Here is a 24952-nt window from a genome sequence, read left to right as displayed (position 1 = left end):
CTGGCCAGAACAAACAAAATTCAATTTTTCTTCAGCTAGGATTTCTTCCTCCCAGATTAGAATATGACCGTTCATGGTTGATGTTATTATTTTCAGAGGTTTGAATTACTGGGCTGACCTTTGCGACTCATCATTCTGAAAACAAGTCCTGGAGCCCCCAAGGCCCTCAGACTCATGGGGCTGAGGACATGAGAGGGCCACGCCCTGTCCTCCTCACGCCTTTGCACGTGGTGGTCCCTGCGTGGAACACAGTGGTCCAGAACGACCTGTTAGCCTGTCTGGAAGGTGATGCTGAGCAGACGGCAATGTTGATTTACTCACTCGACAAATGTTTACTGAACATCCACTAAGCGCCAGCACTGTTTTTAAACAGCACTCAGGCAATCACCAAAACCAGTTCTTTATAAATAGCAAATCATGAATTTGCCAATACATCTGATGGCTAATACCCCAAATTATTAATTAACCAAAAATTATTTTCAGTGAACTATCGACAACATGTATAGCTAATTGTGCTGCCCACTTTGTTGACACGACAGCTGTTGTGTATTTAGACTTCGAGCTCCTTCATGTCTGAAGTGTTAGGATTTTATGAAAGGTACACGTGTCTGCCTGTTCCACGAGTTTCCAGTGCAGTGTGCCATTCCTTGCTTTAATTATAGATCTGCTGTCTTTTGCAGGACAGAAAGCAGTGGAATTATGGGTACTACACAGGAATGTTTTCACACATGCGTCTGCACGTGCCCACATGGGCTGCCGCCCAAAAGTTCAGACCCTGCACCCACAGGCATACTTTGGTTTGTCATTCCACCAAACGAAAGTGTCACCTCTACATTCATTTTCACAAATCCTGGACAACTTAACTTGCATTTGGGGAAAGCCAACCCATCAGCATGTAAAAGGTGGAGCACCTGAGACATTCTTAGGTGTCTGGATTATAAAACACATTTCCATGTCACCCTGCAAGGGAGACTATTTGGATTCTCTGTGCAGATAGTGACCAAATGGAGGGGACTCTGCACTCTTTTACTGTGACTCATGATTCACAGGGAGCTCCTAGAGGTGGTCATGGGTGCATAACACGTATGCGTGCCGTCTTGACAAGTAGTCGGGCAGCTGTCATGTGAAACACATTTTCTGTTTTGCCCTTCGTTGCAAACTATCTGGAAAATTAACTGCATTTCTCCCCTTTCCACTCAAAAAAGGAATTCTTGGTTGAAGACAAGCAAGACTGAAAGACAATGAGTTCTGGGCCCACGCTGGAAGCTCATACAATTGAAAGGCAGAAATCTCACTGTAATATTTATCCAAACCCTTTGACTGCCAACAGTACGGAACCCCAAATTCAAATGACATTGCCATTGTCATTGTAATGACTGAATTTTTGATAGCCTTGCTGAAACAAAAATTGCTATGAACTTTTCGAATCACTTCTAGAGAAGCTTTGGTTCATTAATAATTTGGAAAACGGGTCACTCAGAGAAGTGTTGCACTCTAGCAAATTGTCCTAGATCCAGTGAGGGTGCATACATACGGTCACCGTCCTCGTGAAGCTGACTCTCTTGTGGGCAGACAGACATTATTACACAGATAGAATGATTATTACACAAATAGTACCCAGTTACAACTGTGAGAGGTTCAGGGTGCTCCAAGAGCACATAACCAAGGGACCCAAGTAAATCCGAGAGCTGACCAGAAAGGTGGGAAAATGAAGAATGACTGCAGGGGACCAGGCGAAACCAGGAGCGCATTCCAGGCAGGTGAAAGGCTGTCAGAGGCCCTGATATTGGGAGGAGCTAGGCTCAATCAAGAAATGGAAAGGCAGCCATGCTTTATGACACAGAGGATGGCTCAGGTAGGAGCAGAGCTATGGAGAGGAGCTATGGAGAGGAGCGGAAGGCAGTCTGAGAGCCATGGACAGGCACCTTGCCCTCTGTGACCTTGGCCAGCTAGCTGGTCAGTAGGCAGAGTCATGGGAAACAGGCAACAACAACAAGTCGTTTGAGAGTTTTGGCTTTTTTAAGAAAAGCACCCAAGGAATAAGATTTACCCTAAAATGCAGCCAGCGTGTCCTGTTTATTCTCACTCCAAATTCTGAAAAAGACAGGTGGAAATATTGAGCTTAATTCCCGTTTCTCCACTCGTTGGTACTTTTATTCCTCCTTCCACTTCTATGTTTCAGTGTTTGTTGAAGTTTACATGAAGACTCGATGCTATTGTTTTCACCCCCTGGAAAGACAGCTGCTTTTGTCCTCTCACAGTTTGAATGGGAGAGTCCTCTGAAAACACAGAAAAAAAGACAGCAGTAATTACAAGTGTGGTTCAAAACGGAGGGCGTTCAAATGGAAAATGCCGGCCTCCAGAACCGTAAAGGAAAACAGCAAAATAAATATATATTTTTCAGCTGAAGAGAAAATGAACAGTGTCTTGAAACATGATGGAAAGTTCATCTCTACCCCATATGGGGAGGGAAGAGAGGAGGCAGGGTCCCTGAACAAAGAAGAGATCATAGGCCTTATAAAGTCTCCCTGATCCTCTGTTTTGTATTATAAAACAGAATGGAGATTTCATCAACTTGGCAGGAAATTACGAGCTAATAAAAGGGCCTTGTTACAAAGATAATAAGAAGACAAAGACATTAAAGACAGACTTGGACTGCATTCTGGCTGTGGGCCCCACTTTCTCCAACTCTACAGGGATCCGAGGTTCATCAACTCCGTTAATCGAGTGGATGGCCACCAACTTGTCCTTTCTTGCTCTTGCTCTCTCTTCACCTTCCAGGGCATGTCAGCCCACAGGGGGCATCTTGAAAAGGCAAACAGGAAACACGCACAGCATCACGTCTTGCCATGTTGCTCTCTACACACACGTTACCTACTCGTTATCTCGGTAAATGATACCCTGATGGAGGAAGCAGACAGAACATGGCATTGAAGCCAGTGTGGATATGTCCCTGCTCTGGCAGGAGGACTGGCGTGCTCCTTGTGACCCTGAGTCCCCCGTCCCACTCCTGGCTTCCAACCTACGTGTCACCAAACCATTAGTCTTTCTCTCTTTCTCCCTCTAATGTTTGAGCTGGCTCTAAGGTAAGGAACCCTCCCATCAGGGCCTCACTGCTCTAAGTGTGGTCCTTGGACCAGGCAATCGGGCATTACTTGGAAGTTTATTACAAATGCAGAGTCTCAGGCCCCCACCCAGACCCACTGCGTCAGAATCTGCACTTGAAAACAATTCCCAGGCGATTCAGGTGCACAGGGAAGTTTGAGAAGCGCCGCCGTGAAGAATCAGGAGGCACATGAGACCCACCTTGGTTAGGCAGTGCTCAAGACCTCCTGAGTCTTGTACGAAAAGACTGTGGATTCAGGCTGCCCCAAGGGCACATTTGACCTTGCACCTGGAGATAAGCACTGCAATAAAATCACTGTCCTACTAGACTTTTAAAGATCGGAAGTCGAAGTGGGAGGCTAAGAGTTTACATCATATTTACCTGGAAGGTTTCCCCTCAGGAGCACAGAACCGTTCTAGACAGTGGCATGCTGACTTTCCGCACGCCTGATCGCCTGATCGGGAAGGAGGAAGTAGCCGTTTCCCCTGGAGGACCCAGGACTCACGCTGTTTCTCTGCACAGTCGCCTGAACGTGCTGCAGTGCAGCTGTCTCAGTGCTGAATTGAGATCGCAGCCCCACTGATTCCAATGTGGCTCGGGCAAATGAGAGTAAACCAAAGCATGGTTCTGCCGGGCCAAGGTCCAGTCTTTTGGACCGGAGGACAGTGACCATATCCGGGATATCCTCCTAATAAAGCACTCCGTGACCCACGCCCTCTGGATGAAACCATTTGCTTTATCCATGTGGGCACGAGATCAAGCTGGACAGTGACTGTGGGTAATTCATGCAAGAAGAGCTCATTGTAGGTGAGGGAGGATTGACTGGAATTAGTCATTTCAGTCAGTGTGGGATGATGGGAGAAAGCGCGCTTTCCCTCCTCAGGGGATTCCAGTATTCCTTTGGAGAGGCAAGGCAGGGACCGAGTCCAGCCCGCCAGAGGCACGCAAGTGTGGACAGTTAGAGCCAGTGTCCCAGTGCAGGGTGGCAAGCTCAGCGGCTTGGGGGCAGACTCTGTCATTGGTATGCACACAGCTCCCTGCCAAATGATGCCTCTAATTGTTCTGCAGTGAGATAAGAACTCTCCATTTCACCTGAAGTCTGGGGACGGCTTACTGGCTGCACTGTCTTACCACACAGCGCATAATAACATTGTTAAGGGAAATGTCAGCAAAGGCACTGAAGGGTGGAAAAACATGAAATCAAATTTCTCACATGACAATGGCTTGAAATTTTGTTGGGCTTTTGCTTCCCACAAATGGGAATTGAGGTCCTTCCCAGGCTGATTCGATCAGCCAGTGTACCTACAGTATGTGTCCAGCCAGCAGTTAACATATTTTAACAAGTCATCTGCCCTTCCTCCTCCCAGAAAGAGGTCTGGAACGGGCAGGCGTTCTTCCCCACGCTTTCCCAGTCTCAGAGAAATCATTTTCATAACATCCCCAGCGCCCTAAGTCTTCATGTTGCATTCTTTCATCAGCCATCTGCTAGGGTGGATGTGTCCATAAGACATTTTCCTTCGCTGGCATAATTAAAAGAGATTCTCTCCTTTCCAACGCTGTGTTACATTTACATTCAAAGTTATTTTGCTCTCTCTTTGCCCTTGCCCTCAAGGAATTGTGGGAATTCAAGTTAATAGGCTTTTAATGGTTCTGTGATAACTGTGATTATAAACTGTGAATCAGATCAGGAGAGCATCTACGTTCAGCGGCATTTCAGGCAACGACGCCACCGTTGCTTTTGATCCTTGGTTGAAATTTGGCTTTCAGTGCTCAGACACCATCATGCTGGAAAATAAATAAATAAAGGCACCTCATTTGCTTCACAATTGCTTTGATAGGAATTTTAAAGCCTTTAACTACACATTTTCCTTTTGATATATTAGCACTACTTAGAAATACATCCTGTTGCTTAAAATTAAATTTCAAAGTCTACAATTATATTTTCTGGTTCCTTTTTGAGGGGGAGATGCTGGGTTTATTTAAAACACATGCAACATGTTGAACACACACACGCAAGCGTGTGCACACACACACATACACACACACACACACACACCCTGCTTTCAACCTTTCACTGCCAAATATTTAGAAATAAATTTTCACTGTGTTCTCTGAACATATAATTACTGCTTTGAGGCTATTTAATGAAAATATACTTTTCTCTGAAACATGTTGGCTCTACTAAATGAGCCTTTCCTTGTGAGTCCATAGATGAATCGATAGTGAGCCTCCTTGAAAAAAGAGGCATTCTGATCATTGTTGCCAGATGTCTCGAGCAAGCCTGCCAAGCTGGGGCTAGAAACACAGCCTTAAAATAGTAGGCACGGAATTACACCATCAGCCACTCAGGGCCCTTAGAGTAAATTAGGTCTCCTTTCCCATTGGCCAGAACAGCTGTACTCGTACATGGACAGCCCAGGGACATTCCAGCAAGCATCTCCTACTCTGGCCAACTGTTGCTGGCATCTGAAGAGGCCACAACGAATGGCCAGGCCACAGCTTTAAAAGACTGCCTTGCTGACACACCTCAGCTCACTTTGCAGGAAAATTGCCGTGGCCATCCCTGGAGACCAGGGCAACCCCTAGGCAAATACTCCCTGTGGCTGGAATAGTTCCATATGGCAAAGCCCTCGCTAAAGTTGGCCTCTAGAGAAGGTCTTGCTCTTAAGTAGGGGAGCCCTTCCTCACAGGCTTTTCAAGTGAAACCCACAAGAACAAAAGCTGAGGAATGGAACCACAGACGATACAGCACTACCTTCCTGAGTAAGCACAAGCTCAAGTTGAAGGTTGCATTTACTGTTAATTTTAAGAGACATTTGAACAAGAAGCAATGGGAAGCATCAGACCCTGAAAGACCAGTTCATGTGTAAGGAACAAAGGACTGCTGTAGTAAGAAGTGTCATCCACAGAGGTCACTCTTGGCAACATATGCCCCACTGTTGGCAGCAGCAGTTTAGACACTGTTCAGCGGTGCTGCCAGGACTGGCATCAGGACTAAGAATTAAAAATTGGCAGCAGAGAGTAATTTGGTAGCAATAGCTCCCCAAAAGCCTTAAAAATATCCGTATTTTATCATCTAGCAATTCCAACTACTTCTGAGAATTCACACGCTCCCCCCAAAAAATACCCATATATTTGCACAAAGATTTATCCTCAAGTATGCTCATTATGCTATCTGTTAGAGAGAAAAAAGAATGAAACATAATATAAATGCAATTGAACCCAGTGTAGTCATGAAAAACACAGGACGACACACAAAATATGTTAATATTATATTGTTCAGTAAAAGGTAAATACATATATAGAATGGTTATTTTTTTGTAAAAATATATATACGTGTTCATGGAAAAGTGGAAGGTTACACAAAAATTTTAGAATTACTTGAGTTTCTTGTTTCCTCATTGGGATTTTCCAAATTTCTATAATGAGCATATACTGCTATTGTGTTCAGAAACAAAATTAAAAGATTTTCTAAAAGAAGGCATACACAGAAAAGCAAGTAATATATGATCGGTGTCTTGCAACAATTCAACACCCAGAGAAGGTGGAGGACATGTAAATTAAGCTATAAAACACACAGAATCAGGAAAAGTCGGCTAAGCTCAGAGAGGGCCAGACTGGCTATGGTCAGATCATGAATTTGCACATGTTCCAGAAAAAGTGGCGGTCACCCTGCACCTGGCAGTAGGTGCTGAAGATAAAACAGTGCGTCATCCGTGGTCCCCACTCTGGAGGGCTCACTCCAGCCGACTGAGGAATGCGCCCTCATTTCCACTGAGGCACTGACTTCCGGTCCCTGGGAAACAGAGAAGTTCCCTCATCAGTTCCTGCGAATCCACTTGAATAAGCCTTGTGTTGTGGAAAGTGAGAGCTCATGAAGCTTAAAGCCTGCTGAGGCATGACACCTGGCCTGAATCCACACTTTTAAGAGTGAGCCCTTGAAGTCAAACAATGAGGAATGACAACGTTCCAAGTTCCAGCGGGATCCCTACTGAGATCTGTAAGCACAGAGGTTAGGACCTGCTAAAATGTCTCCATGGGCCCTCTGAACAAGTGGTGAAACTCAAAGCTTCCATCTTCAGGAATGAGGCCCCAAAAAAGGTAGATTACGCCAATTGGGACACATATCCTCCGCATTACTGAAGAGCTTTGGAGTGATTTCTCTAATATCCAGTGTTAATTTTTACAACAAATAGACCACGTGACAGATTCTTCCTCAAATGGGTTAGGGCAGGCCCCACGGGCACTGGGCACATGATCAAGACCAGGGTTCAGTCCTACCAGATCTTAAAGGGGTTGCTATGGGAGACTTTGGGGGCTGTTGGAACTGGGCGTGTAGAAGACATTTGGGGCTTGCCTATCTCTCCAGCATCCATCATCTCCCTTCCTCCAGCAATAACCCCGATTTCTGTGTCATCCCCACTATTGTTCCATATGGTTGGGCCTGTTGCTCTGCACCAGTCAACCAGAGCATCACATTCTTCTGACAATAATGTTTGGCTCTGGGATGGGCACGTGACAAAATCAGGCCAATCAGGGCAAAGTAAATTCAGTTCTAGAGCAGGGAAAGACTCTCAATCTCTCTTCTATCCGATTTTAATCTAAAAGCATGTGAGCTGTCGTCTCTGTTGCCACCTTCCCAACTCGTTACCTCAAGACTGAAGCCAACCCATAGAGAAGACGAGTCCAGAGGGGCTGAAGGGACTTAGGTCCTGGTCACACAGGCTGAACCTGCGCCTGACGCCAGCAATACCCCTGAACATGTCAGTGCACAAGCCAATCAAGTTTCCTTCTTGCTGTGAAAAGGGAATGAGATTGAGAAAGAGAGAAGTCTTGGCCTCACAGACTAAGGGAGAGGGGATGGTCCCTGGGAAAGAAAGAGTTGAAGCCACTGGAAGGTGGAAGGAAAGAAAGAACAGAATCTGCTCCCTCCAGGAGAGTCCTGGAGGGAGGGAGAGCCCTACCTGGGCCTGGCTGATGCTTTAGAAGCCTGGAAGCCATGCCACATGCCTCTTCCTCATCCATGTTCCTGGCCGATCCTCTGAGGTCCCCCATCTGCCAAGCTTGACTCAGTCTTCTACCACCCTTATCTGCAAGTCGGGGTCTTGGTATGGACTCTGCCCAGGAGTGGTCCCAGTAGGAAGCGGAGGCAGGGAAGGAGGACTCCAGCTCCTGGTCCCCTTGGTCCCTCCACGTGTGTGACTCCAACTCCAGCCCCCCACCCTGGGTTGGAACTCACCCCAAAACACTATCTGCCCCCCATCCCGAAAAGGACTTCTTTTGGCAAATCCTGGGGCTTCCATGACAGTCCCACTGCTCGTCCTTTCAGCCTTCCTCCAGCTGGTACAGACAGTCCCAAGGATAGGTGGCCCCTCCTTGCCCTAAGTGTGGCTTCCTTCTTGTTAAGACTTGCTCACCTGTTACCATAGGGCCCAGTCTCTCCCTTTGGGGTACGACAGGCAAAGTAAGAAAGTTATCACAAAAACCGTAAAAGAGCAAATGGCAGAAGGCCCACCAATTCAATTTCGTTGAATAAGGTTAAGTTCCATATTAATTTATTCCCTTAATAGTCATATCAATTCCATTAATATAAAATTACATTTTGCTGTTAACTATAGGGCTTTTCATGCTGTATCTTTGTTGACCATGTTTTCTGGATTTAATATACTTGAATTCTTTGATCTGGAAAATAAAAACAAATGCCAACCTCTATTACAACCCAATTGAGTAGAGTAAAAGAGAATTTTTAAAAGTAAATCCAGAATCATCTGTTGTCGATTCTCTAACTCATACTTAAAGGCAGGAGCCACCTGCACGGTAATAACTCAATCTTCCTCTGGATAGCAGGAAACATTTTCCAACACTTAGAAATGTATGAGCAGTGGCAAAACCCCCCCGGGGTGTCTGCTGGAGCAGCAGTGCCCTGTGAGTAAGAACATGGCTTTGGTGGAGGCCAACGGGTTTTGTGGCCCAGCACTGTCCCTTACAAGGTGTGTGATCTTGGGCAAGTTACCTCACCTCTTCACCTTTGTGCACCTGTTTTCTTATCTGTAAAATGGAGATAATAAAAATAGTACCTGCGTCTTTGGGTTGTTGTAAAGACGGAACCCATTGACAGACACAGAGTGTACAGAAAAGTGCCTGTCACGTAGTTAGGTGTAAAGAAACAGTAACTTTTTACTAATAATAACTCTTTTTTCAATAATACTATGTATTATTGGTTCCCCAAAGTGCACATATTGTGTCACGATGACCACAGGAACTCTGGTGCTGAGGGCAGGAGGGGGCAGCGTAGGAAACCAGACATGGGCAGGACCAGAGGGGAGTCGCTCTGAGGCTCAGGAAGTCTGTCCACAGAGGCAGGGTTTGGGGGTGCAAAGGAGACAGACACTGTCCATGCCAGTCCTGGGAACCCCCCAGAAGATGTCCTAATTCTCAGGGATGGCTTCTCCAGGACTCACAGTCCCTGACCTTGGGTTCTGCCTCTCGTTCTCATTCTCTACTCTTCTCATTCTCTCCTCTGCTCAGACATGAGGTCTCCTGCAGCTGTGCTGGCATCTGTCCTTATGACTTGGGGCTGGGGGTGGAGCTGGAGCATGTGGGTGGGATGAGGGTGAGGAGGAGTGCTATGGAGGGGACTCTCCCAGCACCACATGGGGCGCTGGAAGGCTCAAGGGCAACTACAGTTCTGTAGAGCTTTGCTGATGGAAAGCCTTGCTTCCAACTCAATTCAGGTCTTCCAGAAAAATCACCAGCAATGACAGGCTCTGCAATGTGGGCCCCAGCCACAGGCCAAAGAGCGAGCTTCACTGAGCCAGAGTGAGGAAAAGAATGACAGTCAAACATCTTCTTTGCTGCACACAGACTGTAATCAGCTCTCCACAAGGTCATCCTGGAACCCCAAGGACAGTGCAGTCCCCTCCTGGCTCTCCTCAGTAATGGACAGAGGCAGTGGTGCAGATAACCCAGCCCAATGGTGGGCAATCCAAAAGCCACTTTCATTTGGCCTTGGGATAAGTGTCCATGCTCCTTCTGAGTGTGGGTGTACGCAAGTCTCCCTGCCAGATCGGGGGTGTACAGTGGGGTCTGGGCATGTCCTGAGGTCAGGTCACACTCAGGGAAGGCATCTCCCAGAAGCAGCAGCGGCACGGGCTGTGGTCACCAGCAGTGTGTGTGGACGGTGTGAGCTGTTCCGGAATGGATGTGTGCAGGGCTTCTACATTTGCCCTTCCTTGGTCCATTCTCCATCCTTCTCAGCCCTGCCCAGGCTGACCCTGCCGACGGCATCCCCTGGGCTTCATTGTCCTCTGGCTTCCTGATAAGTTTGAGCCATAGGCGATGGGAGCAAAGAAAGGGAAAAACCAACAACAAAACAACAACAAAAAAAACTGGCATGTCTCTTCCCTGCTTCCTTCCGGCTCTGGCACTATTTCTCCAGTAAGCTCGACTTCCCTCCACTCCCTCCCTGGTTCCAATTCTCACTCCCTCATCCCTCCAGTCCCGGGGTGGTAACTGTCCCTTGTTGTCCCATAGGGGCCTTTAACCCACCCACACCTCTATGGGTGGTGCCTTCATTAAGGCATTTTCATTAAATAATCTGGGAAAAGCTCTGAACCCTGAACCCTGATGAATAGAAGGTGCTAGAATATAGGACTGAAGTTAAGGCTGAGACTGGAGACCTGGGAGGGTTTAACCAGAGAGGCAGCCAGAGGTCTGCTCAGAGCACAGCCCCTCACTGGATCTCACTGAAGCCCATCACCCCTTTCTGTTTAGAGGTCACTTGACTCTGCCTGGTCTGCCCTCACCATTCCACACAAGGAATATCAGGTATATCCCACCTGGATCTCCATCCAGAGTTGGAAGTCGATCTCTCTCTTCTTTGTGGTCATGTGGAATGATGAGATTCTCCAGAGAAGGTCAGCTTTCCTTGGAAATGAAGACTTTAAGTTTTAAAATGAGCAGCTTACCCAGTATCCTTGAATTTTCCTTCTCCTGAGCCCCTTTCTTCAATCTGTCTGCTTAAGACTAGCACTGGGATTTTATCAGGACCTATTGCCTATCACCAAATTCCATGATCTTGACTTTGACCCTATTTTCTAAATTCATGACCCATGTTATTCCTCTTATTCTGCTTGGCTTTCTGGCTTCCTGTTGGTCAAAGCCCCAACTGCTCCAACTTTGCCCCTATAACAATCAATGTGATTGTTCTTCTTATGATGGACAATTCAGTTGTTTCTGATAGTTCTTAAATCTGGTAATTTTCCAGAGTTTCCTGCCCTGTGAATGGTACCCGCAGCCATCCAGTTCCACACACCAAAGACTTAAGTGTTATCCTTGTACCTTTCTCTCCTCCTCCCGTCAAACCCAAGCCATCCCCAAGTCCTGGCATATCTCTCAAATTCATTCACCTCTCTCCAGCTCTCCTTCAAACACTGTGGTATAAGTGACCACTATTTCTCAATCGGATGGCTGCCTCTTTCCAGGAATCCCTGCATCCACACTGCTCTCTTCACCTGAAGCCATTTTGTACTCTGTGGTCTTTGAAATGTGAAACAGACCACATCAACTCTTAAAATCCCTCAGTGGTCTCCATTATGTTGAGCATAAAGACAAAACCCTTCATGTGGCCCATAAATTCCTGACTGGTCTAGCCCCGCCTTTGTCTCTTACTGCATCTCGGATCATCTTCCCCCTCCCTTTCTGCACTTTCTCCATGCTCCAGGCTATGGGCTACCACATGGCTTCCGTGCAGTGCTATGCCCCACCCTCCACCCCACCCCTTTACCTACCTGACTCCTATTCATCCTTTAGATCATAGACATCACTTCCTCTGAGAATCCAGAATCCCTCTAGACCAGGTCAGGTCTCTGTAAGTGTAGAAACCTGAAACTTCCTTCAAAGCACCTCTCACAGGAAAAAAAAAAAAAAAAAAAAGATTCGAAGTAGCGTAAGATTTTTCAGTAGCAACACTGAAAGCTAAAACCAATAACAGGGTGCCTTATAGGATACTTAATAAAAGTGATTGTCAATCCAGATTTCTATTGCCAGCCAAACAATTTATAAAAATAGTGAGGGTCGTAAAAACACATTAATACGTGCAAAAACTCAATACTTTTATCTCCCATGCACCTTTTCTGAGGAAGCTAATGAAAGACATGCTTTGAACTATACAGATGGGATACAGGAAACAGCAGGAGAAAGAAGGGGAGAGTAAGGAGGGTAGACTAGGGAAGCCACAGATGCAGGGGTATAAGGAGATGACACTCACTTTAGGCTGGAGCAGAGAGGGAAGAGGAAAAATAGAAAAGACTAAAACAAAACAAAAAAAGAACTGTTATGCGTGCCCAAACGGAACTTGGCAAGCATGTAGCAGAGCATTAAGGAAAATAAAAACCCTGCCAACCGTAAAACTGATGCCACTGTTAACTCCAGAAAAAAACAACAATGACAAGTATTCCAGAAAAGAGACTAGGGACTACAGCACATCTGGCTCCACAGTTAACAATATTTGTAAAGTTAAAGAAAACACTGTTGTTGTTTTTTTAATTTAGCCAAAACTATGTGGGGGTGGGGATGAGGACGAAGTACGTAGAATGGTAGACAGTTGATTATAATTAAGTCCTCACCTGTCTGATTGACCATGTCTGGAAATCAAAAGATAATGTAAAAAATGGATAAGTCAAGAAATAGCTGTTCCAAACAACTGAAAGCAGAGGCTCCAACAGATATTGTACATTAATGTTCATAGCAGCAATACAACAGCCAAAAGGTGGAAATAACCCAGATGTCCACAGAAGGATGAACAAGTAAGCAATAAGTGGCATCTACATACAATGGAATATTATTCAGCCTTAAAAAAAAGGAATGAAATTTTGACACATGCTACAACATGACTGAACCTTGAGGACATTATGCTAAGTGAGCTAAGCCAGACACAAAAGGGCAAATCTTGTGATTCCACTTATATGAGGTGCCTAGAGTGGGCAAATTCAGAGAGATAGGAAATCAAACAGAAGTTCCCAGGGGTTAGGGGTAGGGGAATGTGGGCACAGAGCTTCTGTTTGGGAAGGTAAAACAGTTCTGGAAATGGAAGGCGGTGACAGTTGCACAAGAATGTGAATGTCCTTCATGCCACTGAACTGGACACTTTATAAATGGATCAAAAGGTTAAAAAGAAATATCTGAATACAAATACTATTTAAAGCTGTGGTGGTAGCTAACAGGAGGAAACAGCCAAGAGCTGTGAGTGTTTGTTTGCCCAAGGAAGTGAGACGGGAGATGGTAGAGATATGCCTTTCACTACCATCCTGTGGGCACATTCTGCTTTTAAAAGTATAGCGCTAACGTTACACAGCGCTTACCGTGTGCCAGGCATGCTGTCAGTGCTTGATGTGTATGTAATCCTCGTATCACTTTGAGGTGAGTCCTGGTAACAATCGCATTTTGCAGAAAAGGGAACAGTACAGAGAGCAGGGCAGGCTGCACAGGCCCTGCTCTCATCTTAATAACCAGGTTTTCCTGCCTCTCGTGCACATGTATAACTGTGAATAAAGTAAAATTAATCTTAAAAACATGCTTTAGTGAATATCCATACACACACACACACACACACACACACACACACACCGTGAGATTATCAGATTCCTCGGAGTCAAATACCCCCAGTTTTTATAAAAGACAAAACATGGCATTAGGTCATCACATGGGCATAAAAACAAATAGAACAATGCTGGCATTGACATTCTGCTCATTTTATTACGAAATTGAAGCACCGAAGCAAATGACTTTTCTTTGTTTTTGTCATTTTTAACAGATCTCCCCAGTTCTGTTGCCCCCATTGTTTTCCCTCTCACCTCTCCTCAAATAATGATCACAACGGTACCTGTAGAATAAAACATACGAAAAAAGAGCACTGAGGGAGTAAATTGAGTCCCTTTGGAAATAAAGGAAAATAATTTTGCAGTTGGGAAAACACGTTGAAATATTATTTTTATAGGGAAAATAGTTACATCACAATGTTAAATTACATTTCCAATTGAAATGGAGTCAATTTGCACCACCTACTGGAAAACATAGCTCTACATAGTCACAGGTTTCAAAATTATGAAACCACTTTTAAGAATTTCGAGTTATGTGTCTAGTTATCTTTAAGAGACCAGTCCCTTTGACGTGTTGGAAATGCCAAACGCGAATTTACTTCAGGGGCCATTTTCTAAAACAGATTCTCTTTAGAAGCCAAATTTAATCAGCTAGCTAAATTAACAAATTGTACAACTGCTTATAAAAATAAAATAATTAAGCCAAATACATCAACCAAAGAGATAAAAATGTAAATTAGAAGCAAAACTGAAATCAATACCCATTATCAGTTGCTAACTCACTATTACAAAACAAAATTCAAGCAGACAACTGGAAAATGACAGGAAACATAAGCAAACAGGATAATAAACAGAACATAACTCAACATTAATTAAAAAAGAACTCACCCAATGAAAATTTGATAGTGTTTATATCCAAAGTAATAACCATTGTCATAGCTTAATTACAGCTGAACATCAACACACAAAGTATTCATATTTAAGCTCTTTGACATTTTTAAGGAAATACCAACAAAAATTTTCATTATTCAGGACAAACTATTCCAAGCAATAAATTTCTGAACATACAGTAACAACATTTATTATGGTGGAATTGACAGAGATTCACGAAAAAATTGCATCTACAACATCTACTATTCTAGATGAAATTACTTTAGACTAGAAACCTAAATATATTACATTTTAATTTCTTGAAACCTTTTATAGCATTTCACTTATTTTATGGGTATTCTGTCTGAAAATTGATTTTATTTTTATACGTCAACTAAATTAGATGTCAACTAAATTAACTGAAGCATAAAATATGCCGGCAAGATATATTTACAAATACACACTGCAAAATTGTGTGCAAGTAACAAGAACCTGATTTAAAGTCACAAGCAAAGAAGAGCCCGTGTGATGGTGACCAATTCATCCATAATCCTCTTTGTTGTTGCGCGTGATTTGTGCATGACAAGCCTGTTTACAGTGACAAATGTCATGTGCAAGGTTGCTGCAAGGTTTTTCGTTCTCATTTTAGTTCACTGCTGGTGTGATTTCATTCTTAAGGTTCTCATCTGTATTAGAAAGCTTGGGTTGTTTAATTTCTACCAGGTAAGCAGGCAGTCTTTCCCCAGGCATCACACGCATGAATTTTCGCTCACCACCCCTATGGAGATTGTTCTCACATGTAATCTGTAGCTCTGACCTGTTTTTACAGCTCGGGCAGCATATTCTAGCTAGCTGTCCCAAAGGTACCTCACCCCTTATGTCCCAAAGCAACTCATGATCTACCCACTCATCCAACTTCATCCTCTCTCAGTGTTCCTATTTCATTCATCCCATTCATTTAACCAGGTAGCCCTGATACCTACTTCTCACTGATCCCTGATCCAATCCATTCCCCAGGTCCAGGCCATTTTACTTTCTAAATCTCTCTGGAGCTTGTCTGCCTCTCCCCTCCATGACCACTGGTCCAAAGGACCGTCATGTCCAGCCTGGACCAATTCAAAAGCCTAATGTAGCCTCATTTACCCTGACTATGTGGCCCCTTGCTCAAAGCCTTTCACTGAGGATACAAAGGAAGGTTTTAAGAAGGCCATAGAGGCCTAGACTGCTTGCCTGTCTGGTCGGCCTCACTGCCCTCTCCCACTGCCTCATCCTGGCCACGTTCTCCACTGCTAGCAGGACTTCCCCTGTGCTTTTCCCACTGTCTAGAATTCTCCTCTCTTCCCTTTTGACCTAATTACTTCCTCCCTAACTCTCCTGAGTGGTTCAATTCATACTTGCAAGTTTACATTTTGGGGGGTACTTATTTGAAAGTTTCTGCATGTCCCCATTAGACTGCTTTTACCCACCTTTGTGTTCCCAGCACATCACCTGCACAGAGCAAGCATGCAATAACCCTCTGAGACCAGAGCCAGAGAGGCTCCTGCTCTGGCCCTGCTCTGGCCACACCCCTCCCACAGGGAGACAGACCCACCCAGAGTTCCGGGGAGCCTGCCCTAAGGGCTCTAGGCCTGTCCAGAACCCATGCAGGCTGCTTCCCAGGCCTGTCCTCTGAAGGACCTGGTCTATGTACCTTTCTGCCCAAGGGGTAGCCATGTCATCTGTTAGGAAGGTAGGAGGAGAGAACATACTATTTAATAGTTTCCAAGGGGTGGCTGTGATGAAGATATATTTGTCAAGGAAGGAGGATAGAACATATTTTATTTAATAATTTGTTAGCTTGATATATAACTTTAGATATTTAGACATATGCTATGCAGCCCTCCATTTATAATCTTCCCCAAGCCCTACAGAAAAGCAAACAACAGAAAAACAAAACACAGGGACAGGGCATATCTGAAGATAAACTTTGTCTCTTCGCTTAATATCAGGACGATCCCCTGAACCCCTCCTGAAATCTGAGCTCAAAGGAGAATTGACTCTTAAAATCAACAGATATAAATGGTTGTCAGAAGTCATCAATAAGCACAGTGAAGGGGGGGCGGGGGCGGGGATGAACACACGTCATTCAGTATTGAAACCATTTTCCAAAATCAGGATATGACACCAAAATATTAAAAATTATCTTCTTTGGGTAGTGGGACAATGCATTTTCTTGCCTGTTTGTGTTTTGCTACTGTTTGACTTTCCTAAAATAGACGTGCTTACATTTGTAATGAAAACCTTATTCTTTTGAAAAATCAACTTACTATTCTGTTTCACTTACAAAATGTCCACATTTTGTCAAAGCTCACCACCTTCTTTGTTATCCCTCATATGCAAGCAATGCTATCTCTCATATGCAAGCAAATCTTTTGTCCATGTATGTATTTCATTGGCAGAGGCAAAAACCCATCATCTCAGAACTCAGTGGGAAAGGACTACAGCTTAATTTACATTTTATGTAGCAGGGAGTCACAGACAAGCTTCATTTATAGGTTTTAAAAAAAGTGTTACCTGGCTAATAGACTCAGGGTCCATTTTATTTTAGGCAATGACCCGAGTTTTCTTTTATTAACTCTGCTGCCTAATTTCCATTAAGCCTATCTTGATTTCCTTCAGTTTCCTTCCTAATTGGCGTCTGGAGTTTGTTTTTCATAGCCACGCTTCTAGAGATCCAGTTCTGCTTTCTCTTACTCAGAAATAAGAATTGTCTAGTTATTAACCTAGAAAGAACTGGAGGGTTACTTTGACATCCCAACTGCCCTGCCCTACCCCATCCCTCCAACCAAGCCTCTTGCACCAAATGTTCCAGCCAACTGGGTGCCTCTCCTGTCCCCTCCACCTGGCAGCCAGCCACTTCCACACTTTGGCAAGTGTTTTTCCGTCACCATCCTACCCCATGCCCAACACTCCCAGGCCCCCACAACCACGTCAGTCTCTAGGGCCCTTCCTGACCTCCCTTCACCCTCACCCCAGTACTTTCTCAGGCCTGGGAACCTCCACCCCACCCAGTACTTTTCTATACAGCCTCTGTCGTCTCCCCAGCACTAGCTCGGAACTCCCTTGAGGTCAGGAATTCTTGAACCCAGCACTGTGACTAGGACTCACTGTCTGTTGGAGGGAACAGAATTAAGCAGACACTGCTTGCTCAATCTCAACACTTCTCTCAGAACTGCTTAGGGCTCTCTTAAGAAATGTCTTTTCATAGCTAAGCCAGCAGACTGTCTTAAGGCAGTGATTGACAGAACAGAAGCAAATGGCCAGAAAAATGCAACAGAGAGGATGAAATTAAAAATGATTAAGGATGAGCTAATTTCAGTAATGACAGAAGGGCAGGTCGGTGGAAGTAAACTGCATGTGTGTTGAGAATTGTTCAAGGTGAACAATGGTGATGGGTACTTAGGGGTTTGTTTTACTATACTCTCTACTTAGGTATGCACTTGAAATGTTTGTGATGGAAAGATTTCAAGAAGGCAAAGGGAGGAGGAGGAGAAGCAGCAGCTGACCTGCAGACTCAGCGGAGGCCCCAGATAGCAGTACGAGGGAAGGGGTTGAGATATGGGTCTCCCTCACTTTGGGTACCATCCTTCTCTGTGGCTGCATTCCTGCCCTCTAAACACCTCACCCCTGCATCTATATGCCACCCGCCCACATTCATTTATATGGCCCCACACACTCAGACCTTTGACCCAAGTAACGCCATCTCAGTAACGCCTTTTGGATAATGCCCCATGTTCTAGAACACTGCCAGATGGGAATGGGAGTTCCTCGGAATTAGGGTCTACCTCCACTAATTCAGTTGGCAAACCCTCATCCACATGTGTGATAAGGCACACACTGAGAGCTCTGGGACAGAAAGTTCAGGATCTGCCACAGGTCACGGGAGCCATGTTGGTGGGATTTCCCCTCCCTGGAAGCCTTCCTACGGCAGTTGAGCCCTGTGCACACCACCATCTACCATACAGTTCTGTTCCGAATGACAGTTCTGCTCCGAATGATCCCTATGGCTCTGACTCCTGAGTCACTGCAATCAGATAATAAAAGTTCATTGTAGCCATGCTGCACAAAGCACCATATTGATTTCATACTCAGGTCTTTCCAAACCAATTCTTAATACCTACACCAATTATGTCCATCCAGTATTAGGGATAAACAAGCCTAAGACCCTCGAATGGAAGAGCTTATTTTTCTCCTCCCACTCTTGTGCTATCTCTTTCCCACTTCCAGACCATTAAAATGGTATTTCTAATGGAGATGAGGCCAATCCTTTTGCACAACACTGACAGACACGAAGAAGCTTCCAGAGAGAAATGTCAAAGCAGCAAATAAATATAAATGACACCTTTCTACTTTGTGCTTATAAAATGCCTTTTGTACCAGAATCTCAAAGCTCTCCAGGAAGCAAGGCTTTTGACTGGCACTGTCACTCAGGGTAAACGTGCATGGTCAGAGCTTCTCAAGTCATTCGTGATAAGAAGGAACAAAAGTCCAGACACTTTTAAAATGCAATATTCTTGGGGCCGGCCCGGTGGCTCAGGCAGTTGGAGCTCCGTGCTTCTAACTCCGAAGGCTGCTGGTTCGATTCCCACATGGGCCAGTGGGCTCTCAACCACAAGGTTGCCAGTTCAATTCCTGGAGTCCCGTGAGGGATGGTGGGCTGCGCCCCCTGTGACTAAGATTGAACACAGCACCTTGAGCTGAGCTGCCTCACGGATGGCTCAGTTGGTTGGAGCGCGTCCTCTCAACCACAAGGTTGCTGGTTCGACTCCCACAAGGGATGGTGGGCTGTGCCCCCTGCACTAGCAATGGCAACTGGACCTGGAGCTGAGCTGCGCCCTCCACAACTAACACTGAAAGGACAACAACTTGAAGCTGAACGGCACCCTCCACAACTAAGATTGAAAGGACAACAACTTAACTTGGAAAAAAGTCCTGGAAGTACACACTTATTCCCCAGTCAAGTCCTGTTCCCCTTCCCCAATAAAATCTTTTTAAAAAATGCAACATTCCTGCCTTCTGGATAGTAAACAAAAGTGTGCAGATGGATAGTGACAACTGTGGATTCTGGCTCCATTTCTTAGAGAGAAAAAAAATGTAAGTAAATATGTAAAAAATTGTCATATGTGGATAATACCCGTGGTTCATCCAGTAGTTACCATTCTGCCCAACATCTGCATGCAGTGGATTTTATTACTGGGTGCTTGTGACCGCATTACATTGAGAAAGTCAAATACCACTCATCACTGCCCATGAGGAAGACAAACAAACATTATAGAAACGTTTAGTGAAGAGGTCCAGGCAGTGGCTGTGACACTTGACGCTTTTGCACTAAGTGATGTTTCCCTTTTGTTCTCCACTGGAAGCCTCCTCGGAAAGGCTTAATAGCTAAATGATTCATTAGGGTCTGCAAATGCCAAACCCTTAAATGGAAAGGCAGAGGGAACCCAGCAGTCGTGCCTGACTGTGGCACGGATTTGAAGGATCATTTGAGAATTCATGCCTTCTCCCTCTTAGCCTAAGATGCATGCACAGCCTCAATAATGCTGTGTCTCCAGCCACCAACCAGGTGCCTGAAGAGCAGACATTTGTGCTTTTGAAACTGTTCCTGGCATTCATGTAGGGTAATAATCAGCTTTGGAGGAACAAACTCACAAAGACCCTAAGAACGCTCTGCTGTGAAAGTAACACTTAGCAGAGGTGACCTGACCTGACAGTCCTTGCGCGCTATTCTGAAGGTCAACACTAATAGCTTCCAAAAGAATGTGAGCTCATGGCGTATCTACAAAAGGAACTCTTTCAAATGCAGCCAAAATCATTTCCAGATAGTTTCAAATACTCTGCTTAAATGTTATTAGTCTACAGAACAGCAATTAAATAATTATTACCTACTAATTAAATGAGGTCTGTGGGTATAACCAACAACGTCTTGCTATTACACTGGTAGATTGCACATCAATGTCTGCATTGTCTTATATTTGAAAATCTTTCTACTCTTGTCCAATTAAAGGGTAAAGGAAAATATAGATCATTAACTTGATAATTGTTCTTGACTTACAGAGTAGCTAGCATTTCGTTTGGGGTACAATACAGTGATGTGTCTAAATAGTTTTTCTAAAAACAGCAGTCTATAAACTTTATCACACACCATATTTAGGTTAAAAAAATGTCTGAACATGCAGCCCCAATATATGCATATTTATTTATTTATAAATGATATACTAGCAGTAATATATTAACATAAAAAATACAAAAGTAAAAAAAGTTAGTCTAAAGCAATCAATATTTATAAAATTTTTATTTTGACTGCAAACTATGTGTTCTTACCAATATTTTTTAAAAGACAGTAAAGTGGTTGAATAGGTTTCTTTTATTTTTGAGACACTTGGTTGAAAACTTTGTGAGATAACCATCTGAAGTGTCCTTTTAAGTGCAGTTTAACACTTGGTTTTAATGGCTGTCATTGCTCAAAATATCTTGAAAGATATGTAAATTAGGAAGAATCACATGGTCTCAGTGCACCAAGTCAAACTGCTCATTTCAATTATATCCACAAATGGTGCAAAGGTTTCAACTGAAATTTGGCTAAATTCTCATCTTCTTTGAAGTCCATCAGTCTTTCTTACAAACCAATTAAATGGTGTCAAGGAATAATTCAGATATTTAGCTAGTAGCTTTGCATGCAATTTGTTTACTCGTACATGAGGAAGAAAGGTCAATAGACTTGTCACTGGACAAAATTAAAAACAGGATGTATAAGCAAGAGGAGAGAGGAAAAACCCTGCTGGCAGCCTGGGAAGAGCAAATCTTGCAGACACATTTTGGGGGTAAACAAATCAGTTGGCAGCTGACAAAGAGATCAGTCTGGGCATTCTGCAGAGGCCAAGCAGCGGATCAAAGAAAACAATTAAGGCGTCACTAGATTTTTGCAAAGCTCTGAAAGTGTGGCTGAGAGGCACTTGCAGTTAGGGTATGTATGTCTGCTGTCTCCCTTCCATTAGCACCCCACCTTCGGTAAGCTGGATCTGCACCACTGATCTCCTTAGAATTCCTCAATACATGTAACATGCAAACTCTCCATTTGGAAGATCTTTAAAGGGGGTTAGAAATCACGGTTTCTAAGTGTGCAGATATGACTTTTTTAATAAGCAATACACATCATTTTAGCCACAAAAATCAAATGACGTTGGAAAGATTTCCAAACATCTACTGTCAAACATGCTCTCTCCGTAGGATAAGATTCTTTTGAAAACTAATTAGTTTCTCACTCATTGTTAAAACATCACCTTTATCTTGAAGGAACAGATTAAACCTGTTTATTTTTGTGAAACTCTTTCGTAAGTAGCATCCAAATGACAGCTACTTATCATCACAAAAAGATGAGGAAATGTGGAACACTTTTTGTAAGTGAGAATATAGTAACTCTTCTTCTTCTTTTTTTTTTTTTAGATTTTATTGGGGAAGGGGAACAGGACTTTATTTGGGAACAGTGTGTGCTTCCAGGACTTTTTTCCAAGTCAAGTTGTTGTCCTTTCAGTCTTAGCTGTGGAGGGCACAGCTCAGCTCCAGGTCCAGTTGCCGTTTACTAGTTGCAGGGGGCGCTGCCCACCATCCCTAGCGGGACTCGAGAAATTGAACTGGCAACCTTGTGGTTTAGTAACTCATTTTTTAAATTTGACAACTCTTTAAAGTGCTTTGTCACAAGATGATCTGTGGTCTCTGTGTAGTACGTGAGATTTTCAAGGTCACAGCTTATCTTATTACAAAATTCTGAAAACATTCTCCTCCATGTTCTCCATGTTCAATCATGTGGGTGGTATCCATAGCCCATCCAAGCCACCGTATGCTGTGGCAGATTCCATGATGGTCCAGAGATACTTCTGGGGAAGCATTAGTTTTCCCTGTCACACCGATCCAGCCCTGTGTCTCTTTTTGGCAAAAAAAAAAAAAGTGTAGCAGTGACTTTTGTTAATTCTGATCAGAAGTTTTAGCATCTAGTCTACAGTTCACCAACCTCTTTCTCGATCCACAACTCTAACTGGCAAAGCTCCAGATCAAGGTTGTTTCATCAGCCTAGGTCCTGAAGTACAGATGACAATGACTAGTAAAACTATGCCCCAAATGTTGCATGGGACCTACTTATACTAAATATTTAGGATATTCTTACCCTGGAAATTTGTTCATGGTTTATCTGAAATTCAAATTTAACTATGTCCTGTATTTTACCTGGCAACCCAAGTCACGAGTCATTTACAGTTAGAGATTGTTTGTTTCAGCCACAGAACCCAATCTTACTTGATCAGTACACCAGCTGACCATGGCCCAAGGAAAGCCACCTGTGTCAGGCTGTACACTAAGTATTAGCAAGGCTTAATTCTGCCCTTACTTTTCAGATTAAAACAATATGCAGGTAGTTTTTTCTGCACCCCAGAGAAATGGAGGTCACTGTCCTAAGGTGTGCTCTACAGAATGACCTGGTCAGATGCTACTAGTAATCTCACTAAAAATGCACATTCCTTGCCACTACCCCCAGAGATACTGATTTGGAATCTGGGGGTGGCTGGAGGATCTCCTCACTTAAGTTTCTCAGATGATTCTGAAACAAACTGAAGTTCCACTGGCCTGTGTCTGCAATTTAACTTTTTAGAAAGCTACCTGGGAGTACTACCTTTGAGAACTGGGCACTTACTAGTCCTGCCTTTGCTATAATACTAGCTATCTTTGTATGAGGTTCAACATGTCAATGCGGTTCTCCTCTCCGGATTGCATTGCTCTTGTCTAAAGAGGGACGGGCTTGGCTCAGATCATGTCAAATCTCTCTTCCAGCACTAAAGTCCAGGACAGGAGTCAGAAAGTCAAAGCCTTTCGTGGTCCGGCAGGCAAGCGGAAACAAGAGAGGGTGGGTAGGCGTAAGACACTAGGGCAGGGAGGGGACTATGACAAACTAACGGGCACAAGCTGCAATCTACGAGTTTTCGGAATGTTCCCCACCTGCAGGTAGACTGTTAGGAACTCAGAGGGCCCTGGGCACATCGGCCTTACATATAATTGTTTCACTGTAAAAGTTTCTGAAAGGATTTTTAATTTTGCTTTGAAAAACATTGTGCGCTCTAACTAAATGAATTTGATGGGTGGGGACTTCCCTGAAATCCTCACGCATCCTGGCAGGATTTTTGTAATCAGAGAAAGTATAACCTACAGATTGTTTTAGAACGAAACAAACTGTGTAATGCTAACTTTAATAATTAAAGATATTGACACTGCAATATTTTGGAGACCATTAAACATTTTTAACTTTGATTTTGAAGATTAAAAAATATTTGGAGCCAACAACATTGTTTTTATGTCCCAAACATGTTGATAAGCATTTTAAGAGCCTGTTGGCACTAGTCATTGTACCTACATTGCCCAAGGGCTAAAACAGTGTGCTGTGCCTGATGTTGGTGAAACAGAGATGATCAGATGGGACACTAGCCCTGGAGAAGCTCACAGTCGGCAAAGGAGGCAAGTACGAACAGGTAGTTTTGCTATAAAGTGGCAAGTGCAGGATAAAGCCACACAGAAGCTTTGGGAATAAAGAAAGAGACCCGAAGGGGTAAGGAGAGGGAGGTATCAGGAGAGGCTGCCAGGGGTGATACCTGAGATGCGTCTTGAGCCTAAGCCAGGTGAGAAAGGGAACGGTATTCTAGGAAGAGAAACAGCATCAGCAAACATAGACTTGTGGAACAACTTGCTCCATAAGCAGAAAACTATAAACAGCTTATTCATTCAATAAACATTTCTTAAGTGGTGAGAGCCTCGGGCACCGGGGAGGCAGGTGAACAGCTGAGAGCACTGATTGGTGACAAGAACGGGGACAACTGCACCTGCAGGGCAGAGCAGGCCCTAGATGGTGAAGTACATCCTACCCGGGTCTGAAAGCTGGGGGACAGCGAAGGAGGGCGAAGGCAGACCTGGTACAATACAAAAGTGAACGTAAATAAGGGTCCTAGAATGTGAAATTCTGCAAGTAACGATCCATGCTTTTCCACATAGTTCAATCACTTACATTAGAAACAACGATAATAACTTTTTAAAAAACCCGCCGCACCCAGGTTTTTAAATAGGGAAAATATTAATAAGCACTGAGAGCTGGAAGAATGTGTGAACGTTGTGTAACTCAGTATGGCCAGTTTCTCCCGCCCTGGCCCTGGGAGGGGCCCCAGGCAGCCCGGCCTCCCCCGCGAGGAGTCCCTGTCCCCCCCCAGGAGTCCCTGTCCCCCCCAATCCCTCCAAGAGTCCCTGCCCCCCCCACCCCCCCCAGGAGTCCCTGTCCCCCCCCCCAGGAGTCCTGTCCCCCCCC

The 24952-nt window shown here is 44.3% G+C and overlaps 1 long non-coding RNA gene across 1 annotated transcript; it reads right to left on the bottom strand.

The window, feature by feature from the left end:
• Nucleotides 1-21909: 21909 nt before the first annotated feature.
• On the bottom strand, nt 21910-24667 carry LOC308508056. The gene is made up of 2 exons (XR_013994983.1): nt 24249-24667; nt 21910-22224 (listed from the first exon to the last, which is right to left on the bottom strand). It is a non-coding gene; the product is annotated as an uncharacterized lncRNA (long non-coding RNA).
• Nucleotides 24668-24952: the final 285 nt, after the last annotated feature.

This window comes from Rhinolophus hipposideros (assembly GCF_964194185.1).
Source record: "Rhinolophus hipposideros genome assembly, chromosome: 15".
Lineage (NCBI taxonomy): Eukaryota > Metazoa > Chordata > Mammalia > Chiroptera > Rhinolophidae > Rhinolophus > Rhinolophus hipposideros.
Note: the sequence above shows the minus strand (reverse complement) of the source record. Positions and strands in the feature narration are given on the sequence as shown.